Genomic DNA, 27,438 nt, shown 5'->3' with positions numbered 1-27,438 from the left:
ACATATCGATAATTACCTTAACCGTGAATGGATTAAATGCTCCAACCAAAAGACACAGGCTTGCTGGATGGACACAAAAACAAGACCCATATAAATGCTGTCTACAAGAGGTCCACTTGAGACTTAGGGACTGAAAGTGCACAGACTGAAAGTGAGGGGATGGAAAAGGATATTCCATGCAAATAGAAACCAAAAGAAAGCTGGAGTAGCAATACTCATATCAGATAAAATAGACTTTAAAGTACAGAATGTTACAAGAGGCAAAGAAGGACACTACACAAAGATCAAGGGATCAATCCAAGAAGAAGATATGAAAATTATAAATATATATGCACCCAACATAGGAGCACCACAATATATAAGGCAACTGCTAACAGCTATAAAAGTGGAAATAGACAGTAACACAATATTAGTGGGGGACTTTAACACCTCACATACACCAATGGACAGATCATCAAGACAGAAAATTAATAAGGAAACACAAGCTTTAAATGACACAATAGAGCAGATAGATTTAACTGATATTTATAGGACATTCCATCCCAAAACAGCAGATTACACTTTCTTCTCAAGTGCACACAGAACATTCTCCAGGAAAGATCATATCTTGAATCACAAATCAAGCCTCAGTAAATTTAAGAAAATTGAAATCATATCAGGCATCTTTTCTGACCACAACACTATGAGATTAGAAATCAATTACAGGGAAAAAAACACACAAACAAGTGGAGGCTAAACATTACGTTACAAAATAACTAAGAGATCACTGAAGAAATCAAAGAGGAAATCAAAAAATACCTAGAGACAAATGACAACGAAAATATGACGATCCAAAACCTATGGGATGCAGCAAAAGCAGTTCTAAGAGGGAAGTTTATAGCAATACAAGGCTACCTCAAGAAAGAAGAAAAATCTCAAATAAACAATCTAACCTTACACTTAAAGGAACTAGGGAAAGAACAACAAACAAAACCCAAAGTTAGGAGAAGGAAAGAAATCATAAAGATCAGAGCAGAATTAAATGCAATAGAAACAAAGAAAACAATAGCAAAGAACAATAAAACTAAAAGCTGGTTCTCTGAGAAGATAAACAAAATTGATAAACCATTAGCCAGACTCATTAAAAAAAGAGGGTGAGGGCTTCCCTGGTGGCGCAGTGGTTGAGAGTCCGCCTGCCGATGCAGGGGACACGGGTTCGTGGCTCGGTCTGGGATGATCCCACATGCCGCAGGGCGGCTGGGTCCGTGAGCCATGGCCGCAGAGCCTGCGCATCCGGAGCCTGTGCTCCACAACGGGAAAGGTCACAAGAGTGAGAGGCCCGTGTACCAAAAAAAAAAAAAAAAGAAAAGAAAAAGAAAAAGAGGGTGAGGACTCAAATCAATAAAAATTAGAAATGAAAAAGGAGAAGTTAAAACAGACACCGCAGAAATACAAAGCATCCTTAGAGACTACTACAAGCAACTCTATTCCAATAAAATGGACAACCTGGAAGAAATGGAAAAAATTCTTAAAAAGGTATAACCTTCCAAGACTGAAACCGGAAGAAAGAAAATATGAACAGAACAATCACAAGTAATGAAATTGAAACTGTGGTTAAAAATCTACCAACAAACAAAAGTCCAGGACTAGATGGTTTCACAGGTGAATTCTACCAACATTTATAGACGAGCTAACACCCATCCTTCTCAAACTCTTCCAAAAAATTGCAGAGAAAGGAAAAGTCCCAAACTCATTCTATGAGGTCACCGTCACCCTGATACCAAAACCAGACAAAGACACTACAAAAAAATAAAATTACAGAACAATATCACTGATGAATATACATGCAAAAATCCTCAACGAAATACTAGCAAATACAATTCAATAGCACATTAAAAGGATCATACACCACGATCAAGTGGGATTTATGCCAGGGATGCAAGGATTCTTCAATATATGCAAATCAGTCAATGTGATCCACCATATTAACAAGTTAAAGAAAAAAAAATATGATCATTTCAAAAGATGCAGAAAAAGCTTTTGACAAAATTCAACACCCATTTACAATAAAAACTCTCCAGAAAGTGGGCATAGGGGGAACCTACCTCAACATAATAAGGCCATATATGACAAACCCACAGCAAACATCATTCTCAATGGTGAAAAACTGAAAATATTTCCTCTAAGATCAGGAACAAGACAAGGATGTCCACTCTCGCCACTATTATTCAACATAGTTTTGAAAGTCTTCTCTGATTTTGGGAATCAGAGAAGAAAAATAAATAAAAGGAATACAAAATGGAAAAGAAGAAGTAAAAGTGTCACTGTTTGAAGATGACATGATACTATACACAGATAATCCTAAAGATGCCACCAGAAAACTAGCAGAGCTAATCAATGAATTTGGTAAAGTTGCAGGATAGAAAATTAATGCACAGAAATCTCTTTCATTCCTATACACTAATGATGAAAAATCTGTAAGAGAAATTAAGGAAACACTCCCATTTACCACTGCAACAAAAGGAATAAAATACCTAGGAATAAACCTACCTAGGGAGACAAAAGACCTGTATGCAGAAAACTGTGAGACACTAATGAAAGAAATTAAAGATGATGCAAACAGATGGGGAGATATACCATGTTCTCATATTGGAAGAATCAATATTGTGAAAATGTGTATACTACCCAAAGCAATCTACAGATTCAATGCAATCTCTATCAAATTACCAATGGCATTTTTTACAGACCTAGAACAAAAAATCTTAAAATTTGAATGGAGACATGAAAGACTCCGAATAGCCAAAGCAGTCCTGAGGGAAAAAAACGGAGCTGGAGGAATCAGACTCCCTGACTTCTGACTATACTACAAAGCTACAGTAATCAAGACAATATGGTACTGGCACAAAAACAGAAATATAGATCAATGGAACAGGATATAAAACCCAGAGATAAACTCATGCACCTATGGTCAACTAATGTATGACAAAGGAGGCAAGGATATACAATGGAGAAAAGAAAGTCTCTTCCGTAAGTGGTGCTGGGAAAACTGGACAGCTACATGTAAAAGAATGAAATTAGAACAGTCCCTAACACCATACACAAAAATAAACTCAAAATGGATTTGAGACCGGCCACTATAAAACTCTTAGAGGAGAACATAGGAAGAACACTCTTTGATGTAAATCACAGCAAGATCTTGTTTGATCCACCTCCTAGAGTAATGGAAATTAAAACCAAAATAAGCAAATGGGACCTAATGAAACTTAAATGCTTTTGCAAAGCAAAGGAAACTACAAAGAAGATGAAAAGACAATGCTCAGAATGGGAGAAAATATTTACAAACGAATCAACGGACAAAGGATTAATCTCCAAAATATATAAACAGCTCATGCAGCTCAATATTAAAAAAACAAACAACCCAATTGAAAAATGTTCAGAAGACCTAGACATTTCTCCAAAGAAGACATACAGATGGCCAAGAAGCACATGAAAAGCTGCTCAACATCATTAATTATTAGAGAAATGCAAATCAAAACTACAATGAGGCATCATCACCTCACACCAGTTAGAATGGGTATCATCATAAAATCTACAAACAACAAATGCTGGAGAGGGTGTGGAGAAAAGGGAACCCTCTTGCAGTGTTGCTGGGAATATAATTTGATACAGCCACTAGGGAAAACACTATGGAGGTTCCTTAAAAAAACTAAAAATATAATTACCATATGATCCAGCAATCCCACTACTGGGCATATACCCAGAGAAAACCATAATTCAAAAAGACACATGCACCCCAATGTTCACTGCAGCACTATTTACAATGGCCAGGTCATGGAAGCAATCTAAATGCCCATCGACAGGTCAATGGATAAAGAATATGTGGTACACATATACAATGGAACATTACTCAGCCATAAAAAGGAATGAAATTGGGTCATTTGTAGAGATGTGGATGGATCTAGAGACTGTCATACAGAGTGAAGTAAGTCAGAAAGACAAAAACAAATATCATATATTCACACATATATGTGAACATAGAAAAATGGTACAGATGAACTAGTTTGCACGGCAGAAATAGAGATACAGATGTAGATAACAAACATATGGATGCCAAGGGGGAAAAGTGGCGGGGTAGGGGTGGTGATGTGATGAACTGGGAGATTGGGATTGACATATATACACTAATATGTATAAAATGGATAATTAATAAGAGCCTGCTGTAAAAAAAATAAATAAAATTCAAAAAAAACCAAAAATGAGGTTGCACCTACGTATAAGTATAGATTAAGTTGTCACTCAGTATAGTCCCATTACCAATAGCCCAGACTTTGTTGAAACAATGAGCTGCTAATAGCTCGGAAACTGCAGGCTGGACCTAGAGTCGTCCTTCTCAGCTCTAGGTGAACTGTCACTAGCAAACTGACTAAAAATGAATGCATATAATCAATGCACACTTTAGGGTTTTCTAAAAATTATTTTTTAAACGAAGAAATTTTCTAATGAAATTTCAGCCAATTATGTCTGTTGTGTTTGTTTGGCAGTTTCCGCTAATGTTGAAAGTATGTTTCAAGCTAGTCTAAGTAAATAGTCTGGAAGGATATGGATTGAAAATGAATCTTTTCAATCTACTGGTTCATGCAGTCACAATTATTTTTTTTTGTACTCTGGGGTGTGCTTTTTTTTGTTTTGTTTTGTTTTTTTGCGGTACGCGGGACTCTCACTGCTGTGGCCTCTCCCGCTGTGGAGCACAGGCTCCGGACGCGCAGGCCCAGCAGCCATGGCTCACGGGCCCAGCTGCTCCGCGGCACGTGGGATCTTCCCGGATCGGGGCACGAATCCGTGTCCCCTGCATCGGCAGGCGGACCCTCAACCACTGCGCCACCAGGGAAGCCCTGGGGTGTGCTTTTTAAAGAACTTTTTATACCTTAAAAACAGCAATTCTGTCCATGTTCTGTATTGCTAAAAATTTATTTCCAGTCAATAAGACTTACATTACCTATTTAACATCGTTTTTTAATTTTATATATCTGTTATAATCAGATATTGGAAATATTTTCATTTTAAAGAAAAACAAACATCAAAAAAGAACCAAAATGAAAAATATGAGCCAGTTAGTTGTGAATATTTCTGGAATTGACATCAACATTTTAAGACTTTTTTTCACATTGAATCCTGATATTAAAAGGTGAGAGAGATTACCCCCAGACCATTTTTTCCAAAATGTTCTTTCTCCAACTAGGGGTATCTTACGAACACAATAATCATCTTAGAAATTTGTTTAAAAACAGAGAACCTACCCCCAGAGGCTCTGCTTCAGTGGGTCTGGAATGAGGCTTCCCAATGATTATGACACACAGCAAGGTTTGGAACCACTGATAGTTTTTCTCATTATGTATAATTTATAGAGTGCTAGTTTCTGGCTTTTGACTAATCATTTTCATGTAATGACTGACAAGGAGAAAAATGAGTCTAACTTTAAAAAATTTAACCTTGAACTATCATCCAAAAGTTATAAAATCATGCTAAGTTTCAAAAAAGAAAAAAGAATATATAATTAGTAGGTGGAATCATTAATTTTCCACCAATTTTCTTAGGAGCAAATGCTGGGCACAATGAAAAAGAATGTTGAACTGTGAATAAGACATGTTTGGCTAAAAATAATTGAGAAATAACTGTAAAAATGAGCCAAACTGTAAACCACAAAACTACTAAAAAATATCTAACAGGTTGCTAAGGTGATCCATGTTACCAATTGCCAATACATAAAAAAAAAAAAACAAAAAACGCCACCATTATTCAGGACTGTCAGTGAGGTGTATGTACTTAAGGAATGGACTTCCCGATAATGTCCTTGGAAGACTTGACTGTGGCATAGATCAAGAATCTTCTAATAAACATCCATATGAGGTACAGATTTTGCAGCTACATTTTTAAGTCAGGCTGCCTCCATCTATGTATTGCTAGAAGGGTTCATCAGTCTTCCAGGGAGAATCACAGTGGGACATACCTTCTTTGAGCTTCCTTGATTTAAAAGGAGGGACAAGGAGTGAGTGCTTTGAGCTGGGGTTAAAAACGAATTTTAAAATTTAGGTCACTCATTCCCTCATTTTCCCAGTGGGGTGGTTCTTTTAAGCCATCAGGCTCTGTCTTCCCTGCTGACGCCCACCCTCCTCAGAAGAAATCTCAAGCTGAAATGGAGGGCCACCTAACTTCATGACTGCTCAGACACATCTATCTCCTCTTGGGTTTCCTGACACACACCCTAGCAGGCGCTCTCTCTTCAAGAGGCCAACTATCTCACATGTGACCTATCATTTCAGGAAGTGATTATCCTGTCACCCACACCAGACTGAGGCCAGGAGAAGCAGCTTGGGCCCTGGATTCCGTCTCCTCATAGTCAACTCCTCCTTCCCAGGTGATAGTCCTTGTAAGACTCACTCCAATCAAGTAACCTGATTCTAAAAGCCTGTGTACTGTCACGTCCACTAGAAGTTGTTTGGAAATGCTTTGGTTTGTTTGGCCCAAGTGAGCAAGATGTTGGCATGCTGTATCGCTAAAAGCAAAGGCCTACAGAGAACCCAATAAGACAAGCTGGGCTGCAGGTTTCTACACAGGGAGGCTCTGGAACACAGCCTCAGCAGTGGTCTGGGTCTGCCCCTGGAAGAAAGTTGGTGGGGGCTCTAGGTACCACAAAGAGCTGGCTTTCCGGATGAGGTTTAACATTCATACGATGTGCTTTCAGAACACTGCTTGATATCAGAGCACTCCTCATCCCATATTCAGATTTTAGGACTTTCATCTCTCTGGTCATTGAGAAAGAACTTTGGTTGAGTGAGGATGGATGGTCTACTCTGATTTCTCCAGAGGGCTACTGTAGACCAATCGTGATGGAAATCTACCGTGCCGTTTATCATCCAGTCCACTGCTAAGCTATATGTTAACACAAATTCTCTCTACCAAAAAAATAAAAGAAAAAAAATGGATGTGCAGCCTCATGGTAAGGTTAGACTTCATTTATTCTCTGAACACTATGGGAGAAGTCATGATTGGTAGTAAATTTGACAGTAAGGAACTTCGTTGACTGAGGAATTAAGAGGAATTAAGAGCATTAATAACAAATAAGCTCTCTTCTCATTTATTATACTGAGAATGCAGTGTTTTAGAAGTACAACCAAATATTTTAAAGTTGAGGATTTAGTAAAAATAACCTTTAAAAGAATATTCCAAAAAAACTTATTAAGGAATATCTGAGATACCTTACATATAAAATTCACAAAAAAAGATATATACATTTAAAAAATAGTATTTATGGGCTTCCCTGGTGGCGCAGTGGTTGAGAGTCCTCCTGCCGATGCAGGGGACACGGGTTCGTGCCCCGGTCCAGGAGGATCCCACATGCCGCGGAGCGGCTGAGCCCGCAAACCATGGCCGCTGGAGCCTGTGTTACGCAACGGGAGAGGCCACAACGGTGAGAGGCCCGCGTACCGCAAAAAAAAAAAAAAAAAATAGTATTTATTATATAGTTTATAGGTATTTTCTTGTCTTAATTAAAAATTATTAAAAGAAGAAAATAGTACATCTTAGAAAATTTCAACAAGTAAATTTCAAGTCTTTCCTCCTTGGAATTTATGGACTGAATATCTAACCAGTGGGATGGGACTAATTTGTTTAGTGTTTGAAGCACACAAATGACTTACTATGATCACTATCATAGGACACTAATTTCTTTCAGGGCACTGAATGATATTCAGGTAGTTGCCTCCCTGGAAAGAGCAGGACAAGCAATAAAATTATTAAATACACATAGAGTTCTTTCAAGGAAAAAAAAAAACAACATTGAATTGAAAGGCCTTCTTTCCCTACTTGCCAGTAAAAAGAGGAATCTGTAGTTATGATAGAGCTATCTTTATACCAATTCTGACCATCTCAATACAAACAAATATAAAGCTATAGTGAGGAATAGCTTGCTAAAACAAGCCTATGATACTAGTTCCTCTACATTTTAAGGACATTTCAGCCAGGATGTACCTTTAGTCTATTCAATTGAGAGACACATACGTTAAATTTATACCTAAAAAAATACTTTGAAATTTATTACTATGTTTACACAGTAGCTGCTTTTAAAAATCTCATGAACTTGACTATTTTTAAGGATCAATACACTTTTAAAGGGAAGATATAATAGTATAATTGTGCCTCACATGTTTTCTCTTACATTATAATATTTTTTTCTTCCCCAAGTACCTATAACAATTAGGCTTTACAATGAATCATGAGCCAGGTTAATAACATTTTCTCAAATTAAAGTAGCACGATAGACCACACAATTGATAGATATCACTTGGTCATTTATTTTTCAAAAGGGGTCTGTTCTCATTTATGTTGAGTTGATTTTCAGTTTCAACACATTTCTGGCAACTAAATCATAAGTCTCTAAAAATAAGGTTTTATAAAGAGAGGGGGGAGTTACCAGTATTAACTGAATCTAATACCTATATGAATTACAATTGGTTGGTTCTAGACAAATGAATTATTTTACCTTAGGCCACAGTACTGCAGTTTCAGATGGAAATAAAAGGAAGAACCATTGATCTGTCTTCTACAGCCTCTGGGCATTCCAGTACTGCATTTAGCCCAGATAAACAGTTGTTATGATATGCCTACCACCTACCTCTGAGGGACTGGTGTCAAATTAATCTCCATGTCATCAGTACCTTCTCAACAGGTTTTAAACAGTCTTCTCTTTTTCTCTAAGTCCCAGATCAACAGTTGTCAGGGTCTGAGTCAAGCTGTGCTTCTGCCCACAGTGGCACTGTCAGCACTGTCAGCTACTCAAATAATTTTTTAAGCAGAGCAGCCGGTTGCCTTCAACAGCAATGCTTTTGGGGGCACTTCGTGCTGTTCACCCAGAGTCTCTGGCTGCTCTACAACTGTGCTAGTTAAGGGATCGACAGAAGGAACAACAAATGGCTACAATTAGCATTCGCCCTGCTCTCGCAAAAGAATTTCATTGCTATGGCAACGGGAGTTGCCCAGACAACATAGGGCTTTGGCTGAGAATAGTGTACTGCATTATACCAAGTACAGAACAAAATAGCCAGAGTTCAGGCTCTCGCTTCACGGCACAAAGATCTCTGCCACCATATTTAAGTTTAATTAACGCGAGCTGATTTCTTAATTTTGTAAGACAAGGTTCTGGCTGCTAATAGCCTGAAACAAAATATCATTATTGATCCATTCTTTTAAAACTCCAGTAAAATAATTAGAGTGATCACATTAGGTGATCACATTAGATTTGTCTTAACTTGATTTTTCTATTTCCTACCTTAAGAGTAGGAAATACTCCTACCTTCCTACTTATATTGCTGTTAACAGTGTTATTTACAAACTCATTTTTCCCTCAATCAGTTGCTATGATAGAAATGTATACAATGTTTGAAAAATTAACAGGAGCTTCCTTTCACCTGGATATTCAACCAAGCCTTAGCTGTGTGTAATTTTAGGAAGGAACAACAATATCTAAGCAATTTATATCAAGAGCTACAATCGTACAGTTATAGAAAATCATTTAAAATCAAACAGAAGCCTGTTTATCACTGTTTTTAAAGTAAACTTTTAAAGCAGAAAGCTGAAAATATCTTGAAATCGGTTTGGTAGTAATACAAGTAAAATGGAAAAAATTAATCTAAATGACACAGAAATAAGCTACCTTGGCTACCATTAAATGGCTCTGCATTCAAGCTACATAATTGAATCAGCCCCACTCATAGTCATGTAAACCATTCCGTGGATATGATCCAGGAGCACTTTTTAATGAGCCATGAAGGGGAGGATGTGCAGGCAGCACGGGACAATGAGGCTAGTTGCTATTATTTGGCAGATGATGCTCCTCTTTTCTAAAATTTCCAAAACTCAAATATTTCCCCCTCCCAAACCAACATTCCTGTCAGCACGGGACCAAATATTATCAATAATAACAGTGAACATTTATTGAATGCACAGTGTTTTGTATGGCTTGTTAAATTCAGTTTTCACAATTACCCTATAAGGTGGGCATAGTTTCCACCCACTGACATATGATGAAACCAAGGTGCAAAGAGATTCAGTAACTGCCAGCATATAAGCAGAAAAGCTGAAATTCAAAACTAGTTCTATCCTATAGTATTCTCTTTATCTCAGCTATATTGTGTTACACCACAACTACTAATGTAGTAATTTTAAAGCTTCAGTCTTTTTTGAGAACAACAGTAAGTACAAATTCTAAAATGGGAAAAGTCTAAATGAAAACAAAATTAGCAGTACATATAATAAGCATAATGATGCTCAATTTAGTCAGATTTCTTAATTATCTGGGGCTATGGATTAGTCGGTGTGAAGAGAGAGAGAAATGAACTCTCACTGAGCATATTAGCTACTGGTTTTGGTACAAAATGTCTGAAAACATACAAACAATCTGACCAGAAATTATAACCCTCAACTTATATAGACATTTATTTTCATTTTATAAAAGATCATTTTTAAATTTATTATTTATTTATTTACTTTTGGCTGCGTTGGGTCTTTGTTGCTGCGTGCGGGCTTTCTCTAGTTGTGGCGAGCGGGGGGTACTCTTTATTGTGGTGTGTGGGCTTCTCATTGCGGTGGCTTCTCTTGTTGCAGAGCACAGGCTCTAGAGTGCAGGCTCAGTAGTTGTGGCGCACGAGCTTAGTTGCTCCGCGGCATGTGGGATCTTCCCGGACCAGGGCTCGAACCCGTGTCCCCTGCAATGGCAGGCGGATTCTTAACCACTGTGCCACCAGGGAAGCCCATAAAAGATTATTTTAAAAAGTAAACACTTTATTAGTAGTAAATAGCTATTAATGAAAAGTAAGATTATTTTATTGTTTGGTAGAAATAATCCTGCTTTATAGTTTTTAAATGATACCTCCAGAGTTCAGGTCATACAGTATTACGTAGCACTTCAGTTAATGCCAGGTCAAAGAACAAAAACAAATAATTTTAGAGTTAAAAACATTGTTTATATATGTAGATAAATAAACTTGACTAAGTCTAATTTTAGTCCAATCTAATGGTAAGGGGCAAATATTAGAAGACTTTCCAGGAAATTCAGCTTCTACTTTCATGAGTCACTAGATATTTATTTATGTAATTCTAATTTAAGAAAACAAGAGTTTTTGTAAATCATTAAACTTCAGACAAAATGCAGTACAAAGTGCTCTTTTTTTATAGTCATAAAAAATGCTATAGTAATGGAAGTCTGAAAAATATAGTTTTTTATCAAACTGATATTTTGGGACTCAAAACTGTATTACATAGGGAAAATTTCTTCATTTTGAACATGTTTGAGCAGTGGCAGTATTGAGATTTTTGAGATAGAAAAACAATGTGTAAAATGACAGGGGAGAAAAGCAAGATCCTCCATGACACTGCCTGATGGCCACTATTTTCCAAATAATACCTACGTTAATTTGACCATAATTAAACGTCATTTATAACGAAATAAACACATTAAAAGGTACTGCAAAGAAACTCAGTGCAGTTGTAGCTTCCATTCAATTTGGTATAAATGTTTCTTGTACTTACGGATATTTTAGGATAATAGAAGCAAAATTGTAAAAGTGCCCACCAATACAAGATAAAAAAATTAAAGGAATGTATGTGAAAGCCCTCTGAAAACTGTAAATGTGACATAAAAATGTGTGTTTCACCAAAAATGTGTTAGCTTTCAAAAGCTCAAAGAAATCACTCTTGATGTTTACTTATTTTAAGTAATTCAGTGGAGAAAAGAAGATGAAGTACATAAATTGCCTCCGCTTCTAACCCACCCCTTCCAATCTATCTCTATTTCTAAAACCCTCATCTAAGCCATCTCCAGCCTTCTTCTCCCGGGACACCTTCACTTTTTAGCTACTTTTAAACAATTTAAATACATGCTAAACTCAAGACAAAATTCCTCAGTTGACTGTTCCAATTTACTCTGTCACAAAACAGGAAGTAAACACAACTTTTGTCTCCACCTTATCTTTCTGTACCCTAAATCATATTTTTGAGTGCATCTTCTATTCTAGAAAAAAGTAATCTGATTCTGTTCAAGGATGGGCAGTTTATTGAAGTGATTCAAAGAATGGAATTTGCTGTCACATATCTGGGTTCAATTCCTAGCTCTGCCATTTATCAGCTTTATGATTTGGGGCAAGGATTACTTAACCTTTTTAAGCCTCTGAATGAGACAATGCAAATAATGTACTCAACAATGTCTAACACGTAGTAAGTGGTCAAATACTGGCTGCTTCATTCTTTATGGAATCTTATTTTTTGAAATAGATTCTCACTCCCCTCACCCTTTATGTCTGGGGCAATCTATTCTCTCTGTTTCTACCTTTTAGCAATTAGCATCTTGTAGACAGAAGTCCTGAGTTTGAATCCTGGCTCTGCCACTCAGTAGTTATAATTATCTGCAAAAGAACCCTTTCCAATAATAAACATAGCACACTGAGAATGAAAATCTAAACTATTTGCTTACATAAAAACATGCTTAAACTTGTAAAAACCAAAAGTTCCAGATTAGGGACAGATCCCAGACCAATCATCTCTGTGTCACTTAAATTGTTAACGATCAGTCTTGTCAAACCAAACCTTAAATACCTTCCACTATCAATTCCTCAATTAATTGATTCTTAATCATTACTATTTCTTTGAACTGTTGCTATGTATTAGGCTGTGCTGAGAATCTTCCATGCATTATCTGACACAAATTTTTACAACAAACCAAGGCAGGAATGATTAGAATCACATTTTATGGATGACAAAACTGAGGCACAAGGAGCAAGTAACTTGCTCAAGGTTACACAACTAATAAGAGGCAGATGGTACTCTTGACCTCTATTCTCTACAGCCACAGTTAGTGTCACAACATTCACCTGACCAATGAACTGTAGATTCAATGTTCAATTTTTGTGTTTAAATGCTTATATGTCCTGTGTTGTTCATGCAGCTCATGTTACATACACATTCTCCTTAGAGTTAAAACTACATAGAGTCAGATTCAGCACTTATTTTCAACTATTTAGAAGTCATGGAACTTGATTCAATAACACACAACCTGTAAGCACTAAATAAATGTTCACTGATAATGAAGAAAATGTGCACGGCCAGGGCAAAGTCAAGGTAGCATCACACGCACGCTAGAAATAATTTGCAATAAAATTATAAAATATTAAAACTTAATGAGTACAATCTCAATTAGGAAATTGAAAATCTGCTCATTAAACTGGCAGATGATACTTAGTTGGGCAGGGGTTAAACACTTTCGAAGAAAGAAATACAATTTAAAATGACCTTGATAGATTAGAGAAATAGTTCATCAAAAACAGATAAAGTTCAATTAAGAGAAGAACAAAATGGCATACTTAAGAACCAAAAGCATACCACACAGATAAAAATGGGAATGAGTAGCTAGGCAAATTGATGGGGGGGGGGAACCCAAGCCACAAATGAAACAACCTGATTATCTGTTGGCAATATGGGCTATTCTTCTCTCTACCTATCAGTGTCTTACAACTCTGGCTGCACTTTGGAATCACAAGGAAAGTTTTAAAAAATATTGTTCATCATGGACCAATTAAATCAGAATCCGTGGAAATAAGGTTCTATATTGGTGTTATTTAAAAACTCTCTAGGTGTATTTAATGTGGCCAAGGTTCAAAATGACTGGAAATTATAACCAATCATATCCTTTATATCCATATGAAGAGCCTTATGAAAATAATAACATAGCTGTTATGTGTGATTAGATAGTGAGATATATGTTCACAAATAGAAACTATTTAATAAAAAAAATCTAATATTAATCAATCATGATTCCAAATACTCAAGAAACATGATGATAGAAGATCTGTGGTTCTCCAAGTGTAGTTCCTGGATGAGCAGCCTCTGGGAATTTATGAGAAATGCAAATTCTCATGCCCACCACAAACCTCCTGAATCCGTAACTCTTGGGTAGACCTAGCAACCTGTGTTTGGTTAAGCCTCTCAAGGGATTCTGATAGATGCTAAAGTTGAGAACCAAAGCTGTAAGCTAAGGAGTCAACTTTCTTGTTTTCTTACAGTGTCTGTTTTCTCTTATAATTACAATTAGGATTGTTATATGCTTTCTTTTGAAAGCCATCCCAAATTCTTCCTAGAAGTAAGTAAGGTATATAAATTATAAATTTTTAAAAACTCACATTTTAGCCAAGTGCTCATAATGTATAATGCCTTCATTACTGAAATACCTTTTATTAAAAGGATTCATGTGATAAATTCAGTGGAAAAAAAAATCTGTTAATAATGCTGCCAAATTTGTCCCGAAGCAGTTTGTTGGTTGGCTCAGTTTCTTTACCTTTCAACTGGCTCTGCTGGCATCAAGTAGACTGTTTAGTCACAAGCATCTATACAGATCTATTAGCTGCTGCCTAATGACCCAAAACCCCCAGGGAAGGAGGTGTGAGTCCACCTGAGATTTTAGCTTTCCCTTTACCACTTATGTGCCACTGGGATTTAGGTCTGTCTCTGATTTCCATCCCTCTATCTCTACCTCATTACTCCAATAAATCAAGAGATGGTTATATGTATTGTTATTAACAACCAAAATGTAAAAAAAAAACCTACTCCTGGACTAGCAGCACTGAAAAACATCACAAATAAACAGTAATAATAACTCTTCCTAGCTGAGAAATAAGACAGAAGAGATAACAACATTAAAATGTATGGTTTTTCCTTAATGGATGACATATTTTGAAAAGAAATACTGAGAAAGTTTCTTTCCTCCTCCTCTGTTTCTGATCTCCCTGCCCCTCACATTTTGTCAGTTATAATAAAAGACAAAAAGATATAATTTAATTGCTAATTAAAAATGCAAAACAATGAGATACTATTTTGTCTAATTGCTGAAAATTGTGAAACACATCTAGTGCTGTTGAAGGTTTGAGGAATGGACACAGTCACTGGATGCTGGTAGGAGTATAAATTAGTATAATCTCTTCACCATTCCCACATCAGTGTGGCAATATGAATAACAAAGCCTTAAAATTGTTCATATCTGTTAACTTGTCCTGAATAAATAGTGCTGTTTATTAAACAGTAAAAATTTTTAAACCATGTAAAGGTAAAACCCTAAAGAAGCTGGTTAAAAATGTAGGGCCCATCCTTACTATGGGATAGTCTAATACCACATTTTATAGAGAAGGAAGCATGGTAAGTAATGAACTTAAGAACACATACTTAGTAAACTACATATCATTTTCCCCCTTCCATAAATTAGAATCAACATTTAAAAACTAAGAGTATGGTTCAACTGCTATGGAAAACAGTATGGTGGTTTCTCAAAAAATTAAAAATAGAACTGCCATATGATCCAGCAATCCCATTTCTGGGTATATATCCAAAAGAATCGAAAGCAGGATCTTGAAGAGATATTTGCACTCTTGTGTTCATCGAAGCGCTATTCACAATAGCCAAGAAGTGGAAGCAACACAAAGGTTCATCAACAGATAAATGGATAAACAAAATGTTGTACATATATACTATGGAATATTATTCAGCCTTAAAAAGGAAGGAAATCCTGACGCATGCTACAACATGGATGAACCTTAAGGACATTATGCTAAGTGAAATAAGCCAGTCACAAAAAGACAGATGCTGTATGATTCCACTTATATGAGTACCTATAGTAATTAAGTTCATAAAAACAGAAAAGTAGAATGGTGGTTGCCAGGGGCTGAGGGAAGGTGGAAATGGAGAGTCGTTGTTTAATGAGTTATAGAGCTTGAGTTTTGCAAGATGAAAATGTTCTGGAGATCTGTTTGTGCAACAATGTGAATATACTTAACACTACTGACCTATACACTTAGAAATTATTAAGATAGTAAATTTTATGTGTTTTTTTAACAATTTAAAAAAAAATTAATAAAAAAATAAATAAAAACTAAGAGTAGCTTCTACTTCATATTTATTCTGTATCAGTTTAAAACTACCTGAATTAATATGTTGATATTTGACCTTGGAAGATATGATACATTTTTTTGTGACATATAAATGACAGTGATCTTCTAGGAGAAATGTATACATTCATTCACTTAATCTGGATCTAACTCATCAATAGTAGAATCATGTGCATTGAACTGAATTTTTTCTTTGGTAATAGACTATGTATTCAAAAATAGTTTTTAAAAAAAGCTATTCAAATTTTATCATAAAATTAAATCTAAATGCATCACAAGTTTGTTACTTTGAGAGTTCACCTCTGATACACGTTTGTGAGTTACAAGTTGAGGACAAGGTTTTATGGCAATAGTTTACCATACTCAATATTTCCTGATTAATAGTAAATATTAGGGCATAATGGAATTTATATCAAGATTAGCATTGGAAGGGCCAACTTCAAGACCCAGTTATGCCATCATGTGTTTATTCTTTCTTCCATGTATTCACATATTCACTCATGTATTCACTCATTCACTCATTTATTCATTCATTCATTTTACAAATGGTTTTCTGAAGTTTTACCATGACATAGCTTTTCTAGAATAATGTTCTTGTAGTGTCCCCAGTTCAGTCAGAAAAGCTAGAGGGGCCCTGAATTGCTCTCACATGACAACAAGGAGGAAAAGACAATGGACAGGTACACCAAAGGGAATTTAACAGAACAGGGTAAATAGGCAGCAGAGTCTACAACATGCTTGCTCTTTTAACATATATTGACCAGACCTGTCATTCTAAGGTCTCTCACTAGAACATCTGAGTGATACGGAATATTATATTACTAAAAAGTAACACAGTCTTTCCTTTAATGGGCAGTTTGACATAAGTGTTACGATGGAGTTCTAAGTTGTACCAAAATCTATTTATTCTCAATATGAAAAACACCTACAAGCCAATAGAAAAATATGCAAAAGACTTGAATAGGCACTTCACATAATAAGATATTCAAAAAGACAAAAGAACATGGAATGGTATTCAAGTTACTCATGAGGGAAAGGCAAATCAAAACCACAATGAGCTATCCTACCAGAATTGCTGAAATGAAAACTCTCATACACTGCTGATGGAAGTATAAACTGGTACAATCGTTTTAGAAAACTGTTGGTCAGCATCTACTAAAGCTGAAGATACGCTTATCCACTGAAACAGCAATTACACATCTAGGTATATTTCCTTTTTTTTTTTTTGGAGTATAATTGCTTTACAATGTGGTGTTAGTTTCTGCTGTACAGTGAAGTGAATCAGCTATATGTATACATATATCCCCTCCCTCGTGGACATCCCCCACCCCACACACACACATCCCACCCATGTAGGTCATCACAGAGCACCAAGCTTAGCTCCCGGTGCTATACCACAGGTTCCCACTAGCTATCTATTTTACACATGGTAGTGTATTTATGTCAAACCTATTCTCCCAGTTCATCCCACCCTCCCGTTCCCCCCTGTGTCCACATGTCCATTCTCTAGTTCTGTGTTTCTATTCCTGCCATACAAATACGTTCATCTGTACCATTTTTCTAGATTCTACATGTATGTGTTAATATACAATATTTGTTTTCCTCTTTCTGACTTACTTCACTCTGTATGACAGACTCTAGGCCCATCCACATCTCTACAAATGACCCAATTCCATTTCTTTTTATGGCTGAATAAATTGCATTATATATATGTACCACATCTTCTTTATCCATTCATCTGTCGATGGACATTTAAGTTGTTTCCACGTCCTGGCTATTGTAAATAGTACTGCAATGAACATTGGGGTACATGTGTTTTTTTGAATTATGGCTTTCTCAGGGTATATGCCCAGTAGTGGGATTGCTGGGTCATATGGTAGTTCTATTTGTAGTTTTTTAAGGAGCCTCCATACTCTTCTCCATAGTGACTGTACCAATTCACATTCCCACCAACAGTGCAAGAGGATTCCCTTTTCTCCACACCCTCTCCAGCATTTATTGTTTGTAGGGCACAAAAACAGAAACATAGATCAATGGTACAGGATAGAAAGCCCAGAGACAAACTCATGCCCCTATGGTCAACTAATCTATGACAAAGGAGGCAAGAATATAAAATGGAGAAAAGACAGCCTCTTCAATAAATGGTGCTGGGAAAACTGGACAACTACACGTAAAAGAATGAAATTAGAACACTCCTTAACACCATACAAAAAAATAAACTCAAAATGGATTAAATACCTAAACGTAAGACCAGACACTATAAAACTCTTAGAGGAAAACATAAGAAAAACACTCTGACATAAATCACAGCAAGATCTTTTATGACACACCTCCTAGAGTAATGAAAATAAAAACAAAAATAGGCAAATGGGACCTAATGAAACTTAAAAGCTTTTGCACAGAAAAGGAAACCATAAATAAGACAAAAAGACAACCCACAGAATGGGAGAAAATATTTGCAAATGAAGCAACAGACAAAGGATTAATTTCCAAAATATACAAACAGCTCATGCAGATCAATAGGTATATTTCTGACAGAGCCAGAAGACATGTATAAGAATGTTCTTAGCAGCACTATTTGTAATAGCCCAAATCTAGAAACAATATAAATATCCACGAACAAAAGAAAAAAAATTCACATATTCAGAGTGGAATGCTAAATAACCATTAGAACAAACAAATTACAACCTCACACAACAACATGGATACAAAGCGTAAGGTTGTATTTATAAAAAGGACAAAGTAAGTCTAGTTACTGCTGTCACAGTCAGGATATGTGTGGGATGCGAGGTTATGAAAGGGAGAATCTGGAAGGGGCTCTGTGTTTCTAATAATGTTGTTTCTTGATCTGGGTATTGGTTACATAGGTAAGCTTACTTTATGAGCATTCATCAAGCCAGGTACTCAGGAAGTGTGTACTTTTCTATATGTTATTCTTCTATATACAGTATACATTTAAAATGCAGTAAGAAGTATAAGATAAGAAATGTTTAAACAAAACTAAATAATACTTCCCAGTGCAGTGAAATGCATAGTGCCAAGTACTTTACTGAAACAAGGAGAGGGCTTTGCTGAGGCAACAATTTGTACATTTATAAATCTTTTATTCCTGATTTTGAAATACTAATAAGAACAGATACTACACTTGATCTTAGGCAAAAGGCTGAGAAGCGATAACGGAATCACTTTACTGTACACCTGAAACTAACACAACATTTTAAATTAACTATACTCCCATATAAAATAAAAATTAAATTAAAAATTTTTTCAAATAATAAAGAATAATTTTACTTAAAAAAAAGAAAGTAGAAATAGTATTCGGTATTTCTTGAAAGAGGACAGTGAAGGGTTAAAGAAGATCTTAGTGTAAAACTATAAAGACATTCTAGGTAGGACTACAGATCTGTTTAGAAGAGGAACACGTGACTAACCCTATAGGTCTACAACATGGAAACAAATAAATCACACTTTTCAAAACAGATAGGCCTGGACCCAGGGGCAGAGAAACTACCACAAAGAGAGCATACCAGCAAGACATGAAAACTCATCACAAACTAATAATTAAAAACATTACTCTCAAAACCTTCCCTTTTCCTGGCTTTAAAACAAACAAATATGTAGAAAACACAGAGTTAATTTCTAGGAAACATTACAAGTTACTATGACATAGTACCTAGGGTTACTGACTCTGCCTACTTAGTTCCATTACTGAATATATTTATCTCTCACCCTGAGCAGATCATGTCTTTTTATATTTAGGTGAGGAAAGGGAATGGGGATCAGTGAATGAAGAGAAAGGAGGTTAATAGAATGGAGAGTAATAGGCCTTGTCCAGTTTCCAGCAAATGAGTAGCAAACAGACAGAGCAGTGTTCAGGAAGTGATGAAAACCTTGAGACTTATTAGAGAGGATACTGCTGCCAACGGCTGCAAGTGTAGCACGGATCCCAGGGGCTCTCTTGGGCGGTGCTTCTCTCTGCCTGGGAGACTGTACTAGTTACCTCTTCACGCCCTATGCCCTTCATTTATTTCTGTCTGCACGTTCAAAATAGAGCCTCATCATCATTATTTGAGAAGTTGCCTCATGACAGGTCACAATGAATTTTAAAAGATACTTTTCTCTTTTTTTCTCCTCCTTTGGGACATGGGGAAGACTAAGACAAAGGGATGAAGTTATACTTTTCACCCAATGATAAAATATAGTTTGGATTAAATAAAACCCTGCTCATGGTTTAACAAACATCAGCTTAAGAATCCCTTAGCCTAACTATATTAACAAGAATAAGAAATAAAAGGACTAATAATAAAAGTTTCTTGGTTGTGTCTTATACTTGTAACCTTAAAATTCTATGGATTTGGAGTTATTAGCTTGTCAGAATCAAAGTACAAGGTGTTATTAACATTTTTAATGCTTAATCTAAACAGTGTTTTTTGGTTCATCTTTCAATATGGGTATGAGAATTTTGTTTTCATTTGCATATTAGCACTTTTCTGCTGCATACATGCTTTAATGGGAAAAGTATGAACATATAATTTAACGGCCTAATCATATTTCAAAATAAAAAGAATTGCCAGAATCTTTTAACCTTGAGGCTACGATAATGCACTGGGTGAGGGTAAATGAAGTCGATATATGAGGTAAACGGTGATGCGCTAACACTTTCTTTAGCATACTTCAATGTTCCTTTATTTCATTATTCCTCTAGAAATCGGGATTAGGCAGCTCCTCTAATTAACCCAAAGATGTTTGACTAATAGAAGGAGATTGCGAGCATAATTAGTTAAATGATAATGTACATAGCATTTAATGATCATTGTCATTTATTCTAATATCAGAGCTAATAAATGGTGAAACTGTTTAAGCCAAATGCTATCATATCACAATAACGTACATCATGGTTAACACTAATAATTTCTAATTTATTTGGGAATCAATGGGACATGCAGCTTTCCTAATGCATGTGAATGCTTTCTTAAATAAATTTATAGACCCTCATAAAGTAGAAAAATATTTACCTCCTTACCTAGACTACATAACAAGTAGTCATACCACCATTCCCCTCCAAAGCACAAATAGTTCTTCTAGCTACATTAGCTACATCCTTGGCTTTCATGAGGCCAGTGTAATGTATTAAGACACTAATTTACAAACACTCACTCAATAACTGTAACTAATATGAATTCCAAATGCAAATCTCATCCCATTCTCTTGTTTCCTAAGGAGTCAGTGAATACAGATTAGCCATCAAGTTCTTATGCAGCACCGGAAGGCTACTTTTGCTCTAAAAGGCAAAAAAAAAAAAAAAAGAAAAAAGAAAAAAAATAGTGGTGCTTGATTTTCTCTATTATGCATTTCCATCATTTTCTCTCACATTAAGAATTACAAAGGACAAATATATTCAGATATGTGCTGCAAAATCACTGGCCAATGCTATCTACAGGACACAAAAAAAGTGGGAAGACTGTATGATTTATATGGAGAAGCACAGTCATTATCCTGAGCTAGAGGTACCACCGTAACTCACTCTCATCACCCATATCATCACTCTTTAAGAATGCATAGTGAAGAGCACTTTAGTCTCTGGATCACATAAAAATGAAAAGCTGAAAGCTAGAACAGAGAGAAGTCTCCTTTATACACAGTTATTAGAAGAGACAAAGTGAAAAAGAAAAATGAAAAATAAAAGTAAAATCTGTGTATTTTAGTAAAGAAGGAGATAAACAACTTACGAGAGATTTTAGCTTCTGGTTATTCTCAATAGGGATAAACTGAGTCATTAGGTGTTTCGCCATCCTGACTGCCCACCTGCTGCCCATTTAGATGTTTCATACTTCTAACTTTAACTTTCTTTAAAGTTAATGGTTACTTTATGAAGAAATCCAAAAGGCTGCCAATGAAACACAGCAGTCCACTGTCCCTGACTCTCTTCCTTATTGATGCTTCTCCTGCTATCTCTTGATTCATCAATTATAGACATTACTTATTGATTTTCTATTGTGATAGATTGAAGCTTAATATCCTCACAGCTTGGGTCTCTCCATAGGGCTGCTCACAACATAGCTTCTCCCAGAACCAAGAAACGGGGAGACACAGCACCCAAGACGAGTCACAGTATCTTTTGTAACCTAATCTCAGACGTGACATACTATCATTTCTACCCCATTCCGCTGGTTATACAGACTAATGCTGGAAAATGTTTGGGGGGTGGGTTACATGAGAAAGAACAACAGGAGGCAGCGATCACCGAGGGCCATCTTGGAATCTGCCTACCACAGTGCTTTTACTATTATGACTGTAAAATAGCATACAAGGCTATGCCAAATTCCAGTAGTGTACCATGATTATACAGTTGACCCCTGTACAGCACGGGGATAGGGGCCCCGACCCTCCACGCATTTGAAACTCTGCATAGGATTTATAGTCAGCCCTCCATACACGAGGTTCCTCCCAACTGTGGTTCCACATTCATGGACTCAACCAACAGCAGATCGTGTAGTATTATAATGTTTACTACTGAAAAAAAAATGTGCATATAAGTGAACCCATATAGTTCAAACTCATGTTGTTCAAGGGTCAACTGTACATCACTTTTTTCTAGAATTAACAATTGCTTCTTATTTTCCTAGTGCCTATCACTCTTTCCATACTTGTCCCCAAAGCTTTATAATACAATTATACAATTGTACACAGTCGTATACAGTTATACAAATATAATAAAAATTGTACAGTCAGATATATCAGATTATCTGTAAATTCTACATTTTCCCCCTTATCTTCCCTAGAACTCTGTATGTTTATGCTTTTCAAAATACTGTACTGTTTTTTTCTGCTACTATATTTTTCATATCCAAAAGATTTTTGTTTCTAATCCTTTTATACATATATATATATCTTATATATATGACATATATCATCCTATTCTTTTCATCATTGAAATATTTGACATCTTTGCAATTATTATGGTGTTATTCTCTGTTTACTAAGAGTTCCTCTGGTTTGTTTCCCTTCTTTTTTCATGTTGAATGTTTTCCTCAAATGTCAGCTGATGAGTCCTTGGGCCAAATTAATATTTCAGAGAAAATAATTTGTGTGAGTAGGCTTGTTAACTAGTGGGCTTCTCTGTGGAATGCTCTTGCAGTAAGTTAGCATTTTTTGAGGGAAGGGGGCCCATAATGCCAGTATCTGAAGGCCTTTTCTCTAGACTGTTCATTATCTCCAGAAAAATCTTCTGTCATCTGCTTGGAGTATAAGCTTGGCTTCCACTGAGTGGTGGCTGGGGCCAGAAGAGGCCTGTGCTATTCACGTCTCCTCTTTTCTCCTGGAGATCCACCTCTGTGTTCAGGTAACCCCTGTTTCCAGTGCAGCACCTCACCTCTGGCTTGCACCCCATTTATAGTTTCCAGCACAATTTTTCCAAACAACATCTGTACCTCCCACCTCCTGGAGGGGAGGAGGAAAGGAAGGGAGGGAAGTGCAGCCGGAGGGTCACAAGTCTGGACTTGGGAGCCATGCTGCCTGGATGGAGGTTGACCTGCTCCTTTGCCATCACCCCCACTTTCAGCTGGGTGTCTCATTCCTCTTGTCAGTGGTTCCTGGCACCCGTGACTCCTGAGCCCTTATGTGATGCTGTGAGGAGCACATCAGTCTGTTTCTCATTGGGATCCCCCACTGTTGGGGATTGAACAGTGTCACCCAAAATTTATGTTGAAGTCCTAACACCTGGTACCTGTGAAAGTGACCTTATTTGGAAATAGGGCTTTTGCAGATGTAATCAAGCTAAGGTGGGGTCACACTAGATTAGGGTGAGCCCTAACCAAATGATTCGTGGCCATATAAGAAGGGCATGTGAAGACACAGAGACACACAGGGAGGCCATGAGAAGACGGAGTCTGAGATGAGAGTGACGCAGCCACAAGCCCAGGAACATCGAGGACTGTCGGCCACCTCCAGAAATGAGAGAGGGGGAATGGGTCCTCCCTCGGAGCCTCCAGGAAGAACCAACACTGCCAACACCTTGATTTCGGACTTCTAGCCTCTGGAATTGTGAGAGAACAATTTTCTGTTGTTTTAAGGCCCCCAGTTTGCGGTAATTTGTTTGGTAGCCTTGGAAATGAATACACCTGGATTCCAATTTCCTCTCTCCCGCAATATCTGCTTCCCTGTCTTTATATGCAGTTGTTCCAGGTTAAACATGTCTTGACTTCATAGAAGTTGACACTGGTTTTCATTACTCCTTTTCCTTGTGGCTTTGTGGTGACTCCCATGGGGAAAAGGAGGTAAAAATACCTTTATTATTTTATTTTAAAACCAAAAGTCTCTATAGACTTTTAATTTTTTGTCTTTTTCTTTTCTAAACTAATTCATACCAATTAATGCATTTTAAGTGCAGTATAGGACCTATTCATAGTAACAGAATTAATTTCAATCTCTCCAATTAGCACACCCATTCTGCATACTACTGTCACTTTGCTCAAGAATTTATAATCTTTCTATTGACACATGCATCATGGAAGGTACGCAGAGAAGGGGAAGAATGAGGAGGAACTAACATCTATTGAATTTATTAGCTATCTACTCAACTGTAGGTACTTTAGTATAGTCCCTATTTAATCTTCCAAATAGTCTATGAAGCACATAGTGTAATTTCTCTTACAGCTGAGGAAAAGGAAATCCAAAGGTTAAATAAGCTGCTAGGGTCACCCTTTTATTAAGTCAAGAAGTCAAACCAAGGCCTGTCTGCCTCTAAAGCTCGAGCCTGACACCATGCTGTTTTCAAGTCATACTGTTTGACCAGATCACCCAAGGCTTCTATAAGCAGGATTCAAGAATCTGGCTAGTTTTATGCTTTCACAAATAGTCAGTGAGTAAGAACAGCTATTGCTGTTTTTTAAGTAACTACAATACCTGACAGGCACTTGGCAAAACCTTTATTTCTGATATTGATGACAATCTTGAAAAGTGGTTTCTGTATCTGTGGCTACTCCAGACTGAACTTTAATGAGGGGCAAATAAAATAAAATATAAAAGTAAATCTAGTAGTGCCTTAGAAATATTGAGTTTAACACCAAGCGTTGTTTTTGTAGGAAAAGATCTCAGACACATGATGTAGTTGGCACGTGCCTGGAGGAAAACCAGCTGCATTAGGGTCCCCACCATCCCTGCTAGAGTGCCTTCCTCATATGTAGCACGACACCCAAACAATGCTTAAACACACTGTTTCAGCATTGTGTTTAGATGGCATAGATGTTCCAACAGAGTGTCCATTATTTTCCTAATTAAGTACTACGCTATTTTAAAACATGAAATACCTTATCCGCTAAAAAAGGGATGACTCTGCTTGGCTGGTGCTCTAAAGCAGCAGTTCCCAACCTTTTTGGCACCAGGGACCAGTTTCATGGAAGAAAATTTTTCCAGGGACGGTGGGTGGGGGTGTGGTTCAGGCGGCAATGAGAGCATGGGGAGCGGCAGATGAAGCTTCGCTGGCTTGCCCGCTGCTCACCTCCTGCTGTGCCGGTTCCTAACAGTCCGCGGGCCGGTACCGGTCCGTGGCCTGAGGGTTGGGGACTCCTGCTCTAAAGCACACTCAGTTGGCCTACTGCCAAACTGACCCCTATGGTTACATCTGGAGATTAACCTTTAGAGCTTTTAGGCAGTTGGAGAACAAAATGCCCTTTGTCACAGGGCCTGTGAAGCACCTGGGCTACTTTTCTTTCCCTCAGACTTTACGGACAGCCATTATTACACAAGTAATAGCCTCTTTTTTCAGCTGGGCCATTGATGCAAAAATTATCTTGCATCTCCCTGAGCAGTAACCTCTCACAATCCATCTAGGAGACATGCCATCCTCCACTGCCCTTGCCTTCCTTCCTCACCCAGAGACTGTCACTTTCAGGAGGAGACCTTATGTCCTAGTTCTCAGAGAAAAGACTTCATCACGTGAGACCTCCAAACTCCCTTACTCAATATTTGTATCCACTTCTCTCCATATATCCTTTCTTTCCACTGTCCAGGTGCTCTCCCATCCCATCCCCCAGCAACCTCACCCTCAATACTGCCCCACCAAACACTCATCCCTCCCTTCCGGAGCTCCTTCCCTTCAGAATACAGACAGTAAAGCCAGAGCCACACGAAAGGCAAAGAAACACAACCCCTTCATTGAACTACAACCTGTTCTAGTTCCAGCTATTTCCCTTCTGTTTCATTCTTTCATAGCCAGGCTTTTAGAAAGGACAGCCTCCACTACTCTAACCAACACTGTCTGGCTTCAGTCTCTACTATTCTACCACAACTGCTCTTCCAGAGGTGAACAGTGACACCTGTGTCCTTCAATCCAATCTGTGCCTGGGCGCTCCTCCATCCTTTCCTTACCTGGCCTTTCTGAAGCCTATGGCTTTGCTGACTGCTCTTTCTCTTGGCCTCTGGGAGACTGCTCTTTCCCAGCTGCATAACCCAGTGAGCCCTGCACACACACCTTCCTGCCTGGGAGATCCAGCAAGACTAATGACAGTCCTGGGTACAGGTGATGTCTTCCCCTCCCTGCCTCCTGAGTGAACCTCCACAGTAGCACAAGTTCACTGGACCTTAACTGTTTATCCGAAACAATTTATTTGTCACTAAAATTGTAGATCCACCAACCATTTGATATGTTTTCCACATTTGTGATTATGTCAATGAAAGTTTAGTTTTCAAATGACAAAAAAATAACAGTAAAAGTCATTTGAGAACTAGACTCTTATTGACGTAGTCACAAATGGGGAAAACACGTCATGTATATATGCATAAAAATGTAACATGTAAAAATAGAGAAAATTTGTAAAAAACCAGTAATAAAACAATAAAATAATTATTTTTTATTCTTTGGAGAATTTGATAAAATCAACAGATCCTTTGAGCAGGAAAAAAAATATGCCCAAGCACAAAATCTAAAATGAAAGTACAGAGTTAAAGGAGCTTCTAGAGTCTATCCATTGACTCCTTATAAATCCAGACTCTGAACCTATGCTATAAGAAAAGGAGAGATTTAGAATGGGCCCCAAAATTTAAAGATAACAATTATAGTCCACTGTGTAACACAAATAGAACAAGAGACATATTAATCATAACAACTATTTCAGAGAAGTCAAGGACATAACTTTTCTTATACAATAGTTCTTTATCTCCTTTCACTCAATTTAGTCTCAGCCTTCAACTTACATCTGTGAGTACTCATTAAATGAGAGGCATTTGCTATTTCTTGCATAAATGTCCTTTTAAAACAACTTGAGGTCCTCACTACTTGAGAACTTTCTAACGTGTTCATGCTTAAGAGTCTGTTTGATAATGACTAGCCAAAAGGTTGTCCTGCCCTGACTATAAATTAGAAAGGCCTTTCTGTCTACCCACAGGGCATCCTTACACAGGCAGGAGCCCTGCTGAGTTTGTTCTTCCTTTTGCTTGACTACATAGTAAATAGCAGAGACTGGTGTTTGAATAAAATGTG

At 37.2% G+C, this 27,438-nt stretch overlaps 1 protein-coding gene and 1 non-coding gene across 4 annotated transcripts in view; both read right to left on the bottom strand.

Moving 5' to 3' along the window:
* The window catches only part of DIAPH3 (diaphanous related formin 3), a 551,502-nt gene that overhangs the window by 100,934 nt on the left and 423,130 nt on the right, over window positions 1-27,438 (bottom strand). The gene's annotated exons all lie outside the window — the stretch shown is intronic.
* Window positions 18,952-19,134, bottom strand: LOC137211535 (U2 spliceosomal RNA). The gene has a single exon (XR_010937134.1). It is a non-coding gene; the product is annotated as a U2 spliceosomal RNA (small nuclear RNA).

The sequence above is a fragment of the Pseudorca crassidens genome, chromosome 18 (assembly GCF_039906515.1).
Source record: "Pseudorca crassidens isolate mPseCra1 chromosome 18, mPseCra1.hap1, whole genome shotgun sequence".
In the NCBI taxonomy this organism is placed as follows: Eukaryota; Metazoa; Chordata; class Mammalia; order Artiodactyla; family Delphinidae; genus Pseudorca; species Pseudorca crassidens.
Note: the sequence above shows the minus strand (reverse complement) of the source record. Positions and strands in the feature narration are given on the sequence as shown.